This window comes from Oncorhynchus nerka, linkage group LG20 (genome assembly GCF_034236695.1).
Source record: "Oncorhynchus nerka isolate Pitt River linkage group LG20, Oner_Uvic_2.0, whole genome shotgun sequence".
Taxonomy (NCBI): domain Eukaryota; kingdom Metazoa; phylum Chordata; class Actinopteri; order Salmoniformes; family Salmonidae; genus Oncorhynchus; species Oncorhynchus nerka.
In genome coordinates this window covers 62,649,514-62,663,783 of record NC_088415.1, presented here as the reverse complement: position 1 = coordinate 62,663,783, position 14,270 = coordinate 62,649,514, and positions in this window count along the sequence as shown.

Sequence of the window (14,270 nt, the reverse complement as noted above, 5' to 3'; positions counted from 1 at the left end):
CCCCTCAGGCCTTATTGCTTAATTATACCATGGCATTGCAGACTACTCCATTTTGATTGGCTTGAAGGACATTCTAGAGCATGCAGTATTTCCCTATAATGCACGGTATAGATGCATGGTAGAATGCATGGTAGAATTCAATGGCGATAGTTAATTCTTGCATGTTTTGTTTGACAGAGGTAAGAGGTAAGCTAAGCTAGCTTTGCCATGAAGAGCAGTTTTGAAGTTGAGGAAGTTGAGGACTTCTCCCCACCTGACTGACTCACCATGTATTCAGACTATGTGTAGGCTAAAGCCTGTGCTGACCTTGTGCTTAGCCAACCTGACAGTAGCTAGCTAGCATAGCTTGGGGATAGCTACAGCTGGCTAGCCTATCTAGCTAGCTGATATTTCTCGATCAAATCACAGTTATGGCAAGATAGCAAAAAGTACAGTGTCTGGAATATGTTTCATGAGACACTCGTACTACAACACCTTGATATGAAAGTAGCGTGCAACTTGAAGTTTTATCACATCACGTAAAGACGTGATTATGGAAACAATATCAACAACTGCAAGTTGAATCCCCGATATTCAGTCAGCTCCGCTGTCAACACAATATTCTATAACTTGCTGCAGCCAGCAGATCTTCTTCTTTGTTAACGACGGTTGGCATCCAATATATGTTTCATTACCGCCAACAACTGGGGTATATATCCTTTATACTTTGATACTGAAAAGGAAAAACTACCATGCCAACTAACCCTACATTCATTAAAAACCCACCACCTATTCCACTATTTAACCCTACCTGATACTATCCCAGGCCAACGGGACAGGACACCACCACTCGACACACCCTGTAACTCTTCTGAAGTTAAATCTCGTACCCCCCCCAAGTACTTCTCTGCCACCACATCTATTTTCTGGGACTTAGGTTCCATCCCTGCTGTACAATTGATAACCATAGCTATGAACGCTAAGAATCCAACCTTACTGAAGCATTGTTGGCCTCTCCCTCTGTTCTGGCACAGATCTACTACTCACAAGGATCCTCTCAGGATCCTTCACCATAGACCCATCCTTCTCTACTTTCTTCACTGCCTCAGCATACCGACACCTTCTGTACTCACCGACACTAGACACTCCTCTGTCCCATGCCCTCCTGCACATATCCTAACATCCTGTCTCCTCCTCCATTATCTATGCTGCAATAGTCTATGTGCCTGGGGGCTAGGGGCAGTCTGCCCTATCTGGTGAAATTCTCCTGTCTTATCTGGTGTCCTGTGTGAACTTAAGTATGCTCCCTCTAATTCTCACATATCTCTCTCTCTTTCTCTCTCTCCCCCCTCCCAGAGGATCTGATCCCTTGGACCATGCCTCAGAACTAACTGGCCTGATGACTCCTTGCTGTCCCCGTCCCCAGTCCACCTGGTCATGCTGCTGCTCCAGTTTCAACTGTTCTGTCTGCGACTATAGAACCCTGACCTGTCCACCGGACGTGCTACCTTGTCCCGGAGATGCTGTTTTCAACCATCTCTCTCCCTCTCCCTCTCCCCCTCCCTCTCCCACACCTGCTGTCTCGACCTCTGAATGCTGAGGTGCTGACGTGTTGCACCCTTTACAACCACTGTGATTATTATTTGACCCTGCTGGTCATCTATGAACATTTTAACATCTTGAAGAACGATTTGGTCTTAATGGCCATGCACTCTTTTAATCTCCACCCAGCACATGCAGAAAAGAACTGGCCACCCCTCCGAGCTTGGTTCCTCTCTACTCAGCACAGCCAGAAGAGGACTGGCCACCCCTCAGAGCCTGGTTGCTCTCTACCTGGCACAGCCAGAAGAGGACTGGCCACCCCTCAGAGCCTGGTTCCTCTCCACCTGGCACAGCCAGAAGAGGACTGGCCACCCCTCAGAGCCTGGTTCCTCTCTAGGTTTCTGCCTAGGTTCCTGCCTTTTTAGGGAGGTTTTCCTAGCCACCATGCTTCTACATCTGCATTGCTTGATGGCTGGGGCTGTAGGCTGGGTTTCTGTATAAGCACATTGGGACATCTGCTGATGTAAAAAGGGCTTTATACATACATTTGATTTATTTAATGACTTTGTCGGTTAAAGACTCAGGCTCAAAACTCAAAAGGACTGACAACGACTCTTCTGTTTCACCACGCTCACCACCAGGTCTGCGTCGCACCAAGCGGTGGGCGTCACACACACCGGGAATCTTCAACTTCAATTGCTTTCTTTTTCCTCTTTCATTCCACACAGTCGAAACATAAATATGTGTCCTCCAGCTTAGGTAGAGGCAGTGCTTCCCCACACCCATAACAGAAGTTCCTGTGGTTCTTGCCTCTGTAGCCTTTTCCCCGTCGCTCAACACCGACGGACCTGACGCCAACTCATACATGACTCATCCCGTCCATGTTCTATCTGGTAATTCATTGCACACACCTGGTGTCCCAGGTCTAAATCATTCCCTGATTACATGAGAACAATGAACAAATGCAGTGGAACTGGCTTTGAGGTCCAGAGTTGAGTTTGAGCGCCCCAACCCTAAAACGTAGATAGCCAATTAGCACAGGTGGCGGCCTATTGGTGCTTCACAGCCAGCAGTTTTGCTTCGTCTCTCCATATGTTCGCTGTTAGCTCTTTCCAGGGGGACAAATCCCATAACTAATATCCCTACAGGTGTAGGCTACATGTGGACATTGCACAAACTTGGTCAGCTTAGTGTAGATACAGTTGAAGTCAAATCAAATCAAAGTTTATTTGTTACGTGCGCCGAATACAACATGTATCGAGGGAATATACAATAGCGAGGCTATAAAAGTAGCGAGGCTACATACAGATAACAGTTAGTCGGGCTGATTGAGGTAGTATGTACATGTAGATATGGTTAAAGTGACTATGCATATATGATGAACAGAGAGTAGCAATAGCATAAAAGAGGGGTTGGCGGGTGGTGGGTGGCGGGACACAATTCAGATAGCCCGGTTAGCCAATGTGCGGGAGCACTGGTTGGTCGGCCCAATTGAGGTACTATGTACATGAATGTATAGTTAAAGTGACTATGCATATATGATAAACAGAGAGTAGCAGCAGCATAAAAGAGGGGTTGGGGGGGAACACAGTGCAAATAGTCCGGGTAGCCATTTGATTACCTGTTCAGGAGTCTTATGGCTTGGGGGTAAAAACTGTTGAGAGACCTTTTTGTCCTAGACTTGGCACTCCGGTACCACTTGACATGTGGTAGTAGAGAGAACAGTCTACGACTGGGGGTGGCTGTGGTCTTTGACAATTTTTAGGACCTTCCTCTGATACTGCCTGGTGTAGAGGTCCTGGATGGCAGGCACCTTAGCCCCAGTGATCTACTGGGCCGTACGCACTACCCTCTGTAGTGCCTTGCAGTCAGAGGCCGAGTAATTGCCGTACCAGGCAGTGATGCAACCGGTCAGGATGCTCTCGATGTTGCAGCTGTAGAACCTTTAGTGGATCTCAGGACCCATACCAAATATTTTTAGTTTCCTGAGGGGGAATAGGCTTTGTTGTGCCCTCTTCACGACTGTGTTTTGACCATTCTAGTTTGTTGTTGATGTGGATACCAAGGAACTTGAAGCTCTCAACCTGCTTCACTACAGCCCCATCGATGAGAATGGGGGCATGCTCAGTCCTCCTTTTCCTGTAGTCCACAATAATCTCCTTTTTCTTGGTTACGTTGAGGGATAGGTTGTTATTCTGGCACCACTCGGCCAGGTCTCTGACCTCCTCCATATAGGCTGTCTTGTTGTTGTCTGTGATCAGACCTACCACTGTTGTGTCGTCTGCAAACTTAATGATGGTGTTGGAGTCGTGGCTGGCCATGCAGTCGTGTGTGAACAGGGAGTACAGGAGGGGACTGAGCACACACCCCTGGGGGGTTCCAGTGTTGATGATCAGCATGGCAGATGTGTTGCTATCTACCCTCACCACCTGGGGGAGGCCTGTCAGGAAGTCCGGGATCCAGTTGCAGAGGGAGGTGTTTAGTCACAGGATCCTTAGCTTAGTGATGAGCTTTGAAAGTACTATGGTGTTGAACGCTGAGCTGTAGTCAATGAATATCATTCTCACATAGGGGTTCCTTTAGTACAGGTGGGAACGGGCAGAGTGGAGTGCAATGGCGATTGCATCATCTGTGGATCTGTTTTGGCGTTATGCAAATTGAGTGGTTCTAGGGTTTCTGGGAAAATGGTGTTGATGTGAGCCATTACCAACCTTTCAAAGCACTTTATGGCTACGGACGTGAGTGCAACGGGTCTGTAGTATTTAGGCAGTTTGCCTTCGTGTTCTTGGGCACAGGGACTATGGTGGTCTGCTTGAAAAATGTTGGTATTACAGACTCAATCAGGGACATGTTGAAAATGTCAGTGAAGACACCTGCCAGTTGGTCAGCACATGCCCGGAGCACACATCCTGGTAATCTGTCTGGCCCCGCAGCCTTGTGAATGTTGACCTGTTTAAAGGTCTTACTCACGTCGGCTACGGAGAGCGTGATCAAGTCGGAAGTTTACATACACTTAGGTTGGAGTCATTAAATCTCGTTTTTCAACCACTCCACCAATTTTTTGTTATAGGTTGGCAGAAAATGATGTCATGGCTTTAGAAGCTTCTGAAAGGCTAATTGACATCATTTGAGTCAATTGGAGGTGTACCTGTGGATGTATTTCAAGGCCTACCTTCAAACTCAGTGCCTCTTTGCTTGATATCATGAGGAAATCAAAAGAAATCAGCCAAGTTCTCAGAAAAAAAATTGTAGACCTCCACAAATCTGGTTCATCCTTGGGAGCCATTTCCAAACACCTGAAAGTACCACGTTCATCTATTAAACAATAGTACGTATAAACTCCATGGGACCATACCGCTCAGGAAGGAGATGCGTTCTGTCTCCTAGAGATGAACGTACTTTGGTGCGAAAAGTGCAAATCAATCCCAGAACAACAGCAAAGGACCTTGTGAAGATGCTGGAGGAAACAGGACAAAAGTATCTATATCGACATTAAAACGAGTCCTATATCGACATAACCTGAAAGGCCGCTCAGCAAGGAAGATGCCACTGCTCCAAAACCGCCATAAAAAAGTCTGACTACGATTTGCAACTGCATATGGGGACAAATATCATACTTTTTGGAGAAATGTCCTCTGGTCTAATGAAACAAAAATATAACTGTTTGGCCATAATGACCATTATGGAAAAAGAGGGAGGCTTGCAAGCCGAAGAACACCATCCCAACCGTGAAGCACGGGGATGGCAGCATCATGTTGTGGGGGTGCTTTGCAGCAGGAATGGCTGATGCACTTCACAAAATAGATTGAATCATGAGGATGGAAAATTATGTGGATATATTGAAGCAACACCTCAAGACATCAGTCAGCTTGGTCGCAAATGGATCTTCCAAATGGACAATGACCCCAAGCAAACTGCCAAAATTGTGGCAAAATGGCTTAAAGACAACAAAGTCAAGGTATTAGAGTGGCCATCACAAAGCCCTGACCTCAATCCTATAGAAAGTTTGTGGGCAGAACTGAAAAAGCGTGTGTGAGCAAGGAGGCTTACAAACCTGACTCATTTACACCAGCTCTGTCTGGAAGAATGGGCCAAAATTCACCCAACGTATTGTGGGAAGCTTGCGGAAGGCAACCTGAAACGTTTGACCCAAGTTAAACAATTTAAAGGCAATGCTACCAAATACTAATTGAGTGTATGTAAACTTCTGCCCCACTGGGAATGTGATGAAAGAAACAAAAGCTGAAAAAATTATTCTCTCTACTATTATTCTGACATTTCACATTCTTAAAATAAAGTGGTGATCCTAACTGACCTAAGACAGGGAATTTTTACTAGGCTCGGTTTTTGCTCTGACATGCACGGTCAACTGTGGGACCTTATATAAACAGGTGTTTGCCTTTCCAAATCATGTCCAATGAATTGAATTTATCACAGGTGGTCTTTAATCAAGAAACATCTCAAGGATGACCAATGAAACAGGACGCACCTGAGCTCAATTTTGAGACTCATAGCAAAGGGTCTGAATATTTATGTAAATAAGGTAGTTCCGTTTCTTTTTATAAATGTACAAAAATGTCTAAAAACCTGTTTTTAGTCTGTCATTATGGTGGTATTGTGTGTAGATTGATGAGGGGAAAAAATATTTCATCAACTTTAGAATAACACAATGTGGAAAAGGTGAAGGGGTCTGAATACTTTCTGAATGCACTGTACATGTTGTCATTACACTGTAACTATGAGTTCTTACAGTTAACTACAATACTTGTTACAATGTCATTATACATGTCATTACACTGTAATAAGGACCCCTTATTAAATGTACTCAGGCTAGACAAGTACCATCCTTCATTTTTTTTGCACTAGAACATACACAATAGACTTTATGAGAACAGGCATGTTGTTTTAGCACTAGTAGCAGACAAAGCCCCCGAATGCTAGCTAGCTAGCCCTAACTAACCTAGCCCTTGAGCATGACTCCCAATTCCATTACTGCAAAATCATAAGGCCGCCAGTTATCGAGAGCAAGTGCTTACCCAAGCAACATAATCGTTCTCATAAAAGTAACTTAGCTACCTATCTTGCAAATCCGGGTTAGTTATCAAAATCTTTGTCAGAGTTTAAATGAATTGGCTAGCTTTCTAACGTCAGCTAGCACAGGGATCTTCTTGGCTAGCCAGTTTGAGTTTAATTATCGATAGCAAGCTACAGTTACACCCGATCAAACTTTATTGTCAGGTGCAATGTTAGCAGTGCAAATATCCCTCTCTATAACATTACATCACATTACACATTAGGGACAGGCTATGTATTTAGCTAGTTACATCACAGTATCACAACTCACCACACACTAGCACTTGATCACGACTCTCAGTTCATTACGTCACACATGAGAGTCCATTGAACGAAGGCGTCTTCTGTACGGGCGAGTTTTGTGAAGTTTTGTCTGAACATTAACACACATGGCTTGCGGTATGGTTTTGGAAGCATTATAGGATTAGGGTTAGTGTTCCCACACGGCCACATCTCTATGTTACAGCGCGTGTTTATGGGAAGAAAGAAAATGGAAGCCTATTTTGCATCCTATGCCAAGCAAGTGTGCATGCGTTGTAGACTTGACAATAATGTCCACAACACATGGCAGCTGGCGGTAGACCACACATTGTGTCTCTGGGCAACTGGACATCATAAGTGAGCATGTAAGGAATCCATACCCAGCCTATCCATACCCGTCGTGACGAGCTCACTTCCAAATCTCGTTTTGGACGAGACTGACTGTATGACTAAAATTATCCTATGTACACTTTGTAGAAAATATTGACACGATAATGAATGTTTTTGACTCATATCAATGCCACATAGGCTGTTTATAACCAGAGAAGTTGGTTCTAGGAGGCAGTTCCCCTTTAACCATTAACACAGTTCCTGGCACTGGTCTGTACTGGGTCCCTGCATTCACTTCCAGGGTATCAGGGAGCCTGTACAGTCTGCTATGGGAGTGGCTATCATTAATAACCAAATAGACGCTCTTACAGTATTTCATTTTTGTCTATAGAGTAAAGCTCTGTGGACTTTGAATATTTCAACAAACTTAAATCCATTGTTCCTTCCTTTAGCATTAATTTTCACAATGAATAAGTCTATCTCAATGAATAATCTTTCGGCTGGAAACATTATACCACTCAAACGCAGCCTTCACATGCTGGAATCATGACCCGGAGCTACTGAATGCTTTGTCTTTCAGAGGTTTCTGTCTTTCAGAGCCTCTTTTTGAATGCGAGTTCAACTTTCTGACCTCAGTTTACATTTACCCTTTATCAGTTCAGCAGGAACCAGGCCTGCTCTAAAATAGCTTTTTTTCCCAGGTGGTCTAAGGCTGGGGAAATCTCAGGCCCTCTTCGTCACTCAGCTCTCTCTCTCTCTCTCTCGCTCTGTCCAGAACACTGAGCTCTGGGATATTTGTGCATTGTGTATTGATTCGGGGTATAACCCTTGGCTGTAAAAGAGAGATAAAGAAGTTAGACATTAACTTTATTTTTCCAGGGGTCATAGTGTGGTTTTACATACACCTACCGACCACACAAAAAAAAAACTGGTTCCTCTGATGGACTCTGGAATATTGATTTTACCCCTCTCACCCTCTCTCTCTTTTTTACCCCTCTCGTCCTCTCTCTCTCTCTCTCTCTCTCTCTCTCTCTCACACACTTGCTCTCTCACACATCCACAGAAAATAGCCTTTGCAGTCAGTATTTCTCCTCTCCGATAGATAGTGTGGCTGGCAGGCAGCATTCCTGTCTACTCCCTTCAAGGTTACAGTGTGGTGGAGGGGAGAGATCGGAGCACCTGCTGCCTTGCTGCCTGAGAGAGGAACCGTTGTTTTGTTCCACCCTCAACTGAACTGTAGCACTGCTTATTCCACTGATCCACTTATCCTTTTCCAGTTCTGAATAACTTAAAAGGACACCTAAAGAGATAACTATAGTGGTTTTTATGCAGTTTGTCCCAAGCTCAGATGTCATTATCGCAGAGAAAAGAGAACATCAAAAGGAACCTGGTGATAATAGGATTGTTGTGTTAATTCAAAATAATAAATATGAATCAGGTTGTCAACAATTGTTTTAATATTTCGACTTTAGTGGAAGCAAATCTTAGGGTCTTCTCATTTCTGTGTGAAACGTAGCAACCACAACTCTATTTTCCAGTGCTGAAGGCTAGCTTACCCCTTAGCCTGAGAATACTGCACCTGGTTTGGACAGCAGCACAGGTGAACTCTGCACATTTCCATTGGTGGAATTTCTCACACTTGGTGCCATATAGTTGACTGGATATTTGGGGGGAATGGCCCCCCAGAATAAAGCTAGGTGCTCATATATATATATATATATATATATATATATATATATATATATATATATATATATATATAGAGAGAGAGAGAGAGAGAGAGAGAGAGAGAGAGAGAGAGAGAGAGGAAAATATCCACTTAACTGGATGCCTGACTAGCTGACTGGTGGAGAGGGCCTCTGCCCTTTATTGAATCCTGTATTGGGGGGGGTGACCACAGACAGACAGGCAGCTCTCTCTCTCTGCTGGAGGTCACTATGGCAGACAGTTTGCTGTACACAAAGCCCCTATCATCGCCAGGCCTATCTCTGACCTTTTTGACCTGTCTCCACCCTGGGAGATTCCCATTGCTTGGAAGGCAGCCACAGTGCGTATTTTATTTAAATGGGGAAATCAAGCTGATTAACTGTTATAGGCCAATTTCTATTTTGCCCTGTTAATCAAAAGTGTTGAAATAGTCGATAATCAACAGACTGGCTTTCTTGATGTCTGTAGTATTCTCTCAAGTATGCAATCTATGTCACTGCAACCTTAAAGGTCCCAAATTATGTCACCATTGTCTTCATTCTAAGCAATGTTGTGCTGCTATTTTTATTGACTTGGCCAAAGCTTTTGCTACGGTAGACCATTCCATTCTTGTGGGCCGGCTAAGGAGTATTGGTGTCTCTGAGGGGTCTTTGGCCTGGTTTGCTAACTACCTCTCTCAAAAAGTGCAGTGTATGAAGTCAGAACATCTGCTGTCTCAGCCACTGCCCAAGCTCTTCTCAATTTACATCAACAACATAGCTCAGGCAGTAGGAAGTGCTCTCATCCATTTATATGCAAAGGATTCAGTCTTAAACTCAGCTGGCCCCTCCCCAGATTTTGTGTTAACGCTCTAAAACAAAGTTTTCTTAGTGTCCAACAAGCTTTCTCTGCCCTTAACCTTGTTCTGAACACCTCCAAAACAAAGGTAATGTGGTTTGGTAAGAAGAATGCTCCTCTCCTCACCGGTGTGATTACTAACTCTGAGGGTTTAGAGCTTGAGGTAGTCACCTCATACATGTACTTGGGAGGATGGCTAGATGGTACACTTTCCTTCTCTCAGCACATATCAAAGCTGCAGGCTAAGGTTAAATCTAGACGTGGTTTCCTCTATCGTAATCGCTCCTCTTTCACCCCAGCTGCCAAACTAACCCTGATTCAGATGACCATCCAACCCATGCCAGATTACTGAGACGTAATTTATAGACGGCAGGTATGGTGCTCTCAAGCGACTAGATGTTTTTTACCATTCGGCCATCAGATTTGCCACCAATGCTTCTTATAGGACACATCACTGCACTCTATATTCCCCCGTAAACTGGTCATCTCTGTATACCCGTCGCAAGACCCAATGGTTGATGCTTATTTTTAAAACCCTCTTAGGCCTCACTCCCCCCTATTTGAGATATCTACTGCAGCCCTCATCCACCACATACAACACCCATTCTACCAGTCACATTCTGTTAAAGGTCCCCAAAGCACAGACATCCCTGCTGGGCCGCTCCTCTTTTCAGTTCGCTGCAGCTAGCGACTGGAATGAGCTGCAACAAACACTCAAACTGTACAGTTTTATCACCATCTCTTCATTCAAAGACTCATGGACACTCTTACTGATAGTTGTGGCTGCTTTGCGTGATGTATTGTTGTATCTACCTTCTTGCCCTTTGTGCTGTTGTCTGTGCCCAATAATGTTTGTGCCATGTTTTGTGCTACTACTGTGTTGTGCTGCTGCCATGTTGTGTTACTACCATGTTGTTGTCATGTGGTGTTGCTACCATGCTATGTTGTCGTCTTTAGGTCTCTCTTTATGTAGTGTTGTGGTGTCTCTCTTGTCGCGATGTGTGTTTTGTCCTATATCTTTCTTTTATTTTTAATCCCAGCCCCCGTCCCCGCAGGGGGCCTTTTGCCTTTTGGTAGGCCGTCATGGTAAATAAAGATGGGTTCTTAGCTGACTTGCCTAGTTAAATAAAGTATTTTTTTAATACACTGTCTGTGTGTTACATTCTGTAGACTGGGCTTCCAGCTCTTTGCCAGGTGGTCCTCTAATGACGTCTCTCTCTCTCTCTGTCTGTGTGTGTGTGTGTGTGTGTGTGTGTGTGTGTGTGTGTGTGTGTGTGTGTGTGTGTGTGTGTGTGTGTGTGTGTGTGTGTGTGTGTGTGTGTCTGGTACTACAAGGCCTTGTACTACAGATCCATCCTTGAGAAGGTTCTCCATGGTGTTGTGTTAGTCACTGTACAGTCTCACCTTAGATCCAGCGCTTCTTTCGGTCACGCTGTGCTGCGTTAACTGTTTCAACACTATGTAAAAAAAAAAAAAGATATATTTTTTAATTATTCCCAATGGCTCACCGACACAACCTCAAGCAACGAGAAAGCGAACAAATCCAACCTTAACCCAATGCTGACTATAAAGTATAGACGACAGTTACTCTGCTAATATAGTGAAAGATCATGTACGCTTCATACTACGAGCTCTTAAAATGTCATAAATAACAGCCTGTTCTTTTATTTGACCAAAATCAAGTCTGTCAGATTCCTAAACAGGCGGTAGTGGATTACAGATTACAGAGTATTTATCAAGATGGCTTCCGCATTGCAGACGGGACAGTGAAAACACTTATCTCTAGATATTCCCTTATCAAAAAACAATTTAGCAGGAGAAACAGACATTAGCACAGGTTTTTGCTGTGCTGAGTGCTTTGGCTTTACCCTCCTCGGTACAAGGGTCTGTTTGCACTGAGCACACATCTCCATCTGCCTGGCTGGCTGCATGAAGACATTCACATTACTTCAATATTGCTTTGACATCTAAATCTATTCTTTCTGGCTTCAGAAAACTTGGAGGAAATGTATCAATTCAATTCGTGAGGAGGGCAGAGTGTGTGAACAGCAAGGTTATTATAATAGACGAAAACTGAAATTGAGAAAGTATTCACACCCCTTGACTTTTTCCACATTTTGTTGTTACAAAGTGGGTTTAAAATGGATTCAATTGTCTTTTTTTGTGTGTCAACGATCTACACAAAATACTCTAATGTCAAAGTGGAAGAAAAATTCTAACATTTGAAAATAATATATGGAAAATAAAACACAAATACCTTGATTAGAGAAGTATTCAACCCCCCCTGAGTCAATACATTTTAGAATCACCTTTGGCAGCGATTACAGCTGTGAGTCTTTATGGGGTAAGTCTCTAAGAGCTTTGCACACCTGGATTTGTGCTACGGGGGAGAACTTCATGGGCTATACTCAGCCTTGCCTCGGGGTAGTAAGTTGGTGATATTAAGACATCCCTCTAGTGGTGTGGGGGCTATGCTTTGGCAAAGTGGATGGGATTATATCCTGCCTGGTTGGCCCTGTCCGGGGGTATCGGAAAGGGCCACAGTGTCTCCCGACCCTTCCAGGCTCAGCCTCCAGTATTTATGCTGCAATAGTTTGATGACTCCTTGCTGTCCCCAGTCTCCCCGGAGGTGCTGCGTCTCCGGTTTCAACTGCTCTGCCTGCGGCTGTGGAACCCTAACCTGTTCACCAGGCGTGCTGCCTTGTCCCGGACCTGCGGTTTTCAACTCTCTCTCTCTACCACACCTGCTGTCTCTAACACTGAATGCTCGGCTATGAAAAGCCAACTGACTTTTACTCCTGAGGTTCTGATCTGTTGCACCCTCTACAACCACTGTGATTATTATTATTTGACCTTGCTGTTCATCTATGAACATTTGAACATCTTGGCCAAGTACTGTTATAATCTCCACCCGGCACAGCCAGAAGAGGACTAGCCAACGCTCAGAGCCTGGTTCCTCTCTAGGTTAATTCCTAGGTTTTGGCCTTTCTAGGGAGTTTTTCCTAGCCACCGTGCTTCTACATCTGCATTGCTGACTGTTTGGGGTTTTAGGCTGGGTCCCTGTATAGCACTTTGTGACATCGGCGGATATAAAAAGGGTTTTATAAATACATTTGATTGATTGATGTTGGATTTGCCTCAAACATAAAACTTTGTATTCAGGACAAAAAGTGAATTGCTTTGGCACATTTCTTTGCAGTATTACTTTAGTGCCTTGTTGAAAACAGGATGCATGTTTTGGAATATTTTTATTCCCTACAAGCTTCCTTCTTTTCACTCTGTCAATTAACTTATGTAAGGATCAACGCTGGAGATGAGAAGCAAGTACAGGAAGTAAACATTTACTGGAAAACAGACATCAAAACAAGAACAGCGTCTGGACTGGGGGAACAAATCGACATAATGACAATAATGCTGACACGGGGAACCAACTGAGGAACAGACAGATATAGAAGGGCAATCAACAAAGTAATGGAGTCCAGGTGAGTCCAATATTTCGCAGCTGCGCGTAATGATTGTGACAGGTGTGCGTAATGCCCTCGGGTACCAGAGAGGGAGAGTGGGAGCAGAGCAGGCGTGACAGTAGCCCCCCCCCCCCCCACCAGGGGCGCCACCCCGCGTCCCACGTGGGTGAGCCTGACATGCCGGCCGAGGCATGGGTGCTGGACAATCTGGCTGAGGCGTAGAAGCCGGACGAGCCAGCAGAGGCGTGGGGGCCTGGCAAGCCGGTTGAGGCTTGGGAGCCTGATGGGGTGGCTGAAGCATGACGTGGGGTTGTGCGCCTGCCGAGACATCCGAGGCAAGAAGACTTCTCGAGCCAGCTAATGCGTGGAAGCCCGACGAGCTAGCTGAGGCACCCCAGGTTTCATCGGCGACTGCACCCGGACCCGACGTCACCAACAAAAAACTAAAACTTCATGATGCTTCCTTTAGTGGTGTCAGTATTCTGTAAGGATCGACGCTAGAGACCAGAAGCAAGTACAGGAGTAAACATTTACTGGAAAATGACATCAAAACAAGAACAGCATCTGGACAGGGGGAACAAAACGACATAACGGCAATAATGCTGACACGGGGAACCAACTGAGGAACAGACAGATATAGAAGGGAAATCAACAAAGTAATGGAGTCCAGGTGAGTCCAATATTGGCCAGCTAAGTGTAATGATGGTGACAGGTGTGAGTAATGAAGGGTAGCCCTCGAGCACCAGAGAGGGAAAGCAGGAGCAGGCGTGACAGGTTAGTCTTGTGGAGTAAGTACAATGTTGTACCTCAGTTTTCTTCTATCACAGCCATTACACTCTTTAACTGTTTTAAAGTCACCATTGGCCTCATTGTGAAATCTGCAAGTGGGGTCCTTCCTTTCTGGCAACTGAGTTAGGAAGGACTGCTGTATCTTTGTAGTGACTGAGTGTATTGATACACCATCCAAACTGTAATTAATAACTTCACCATGCTCAAAGGGAAATTCAATGTCTCCTTTTTCATTTCTACCCATCTACCAATAGGTGCCCTTCTTTGCGAGTCATTGAAAAATCTCCC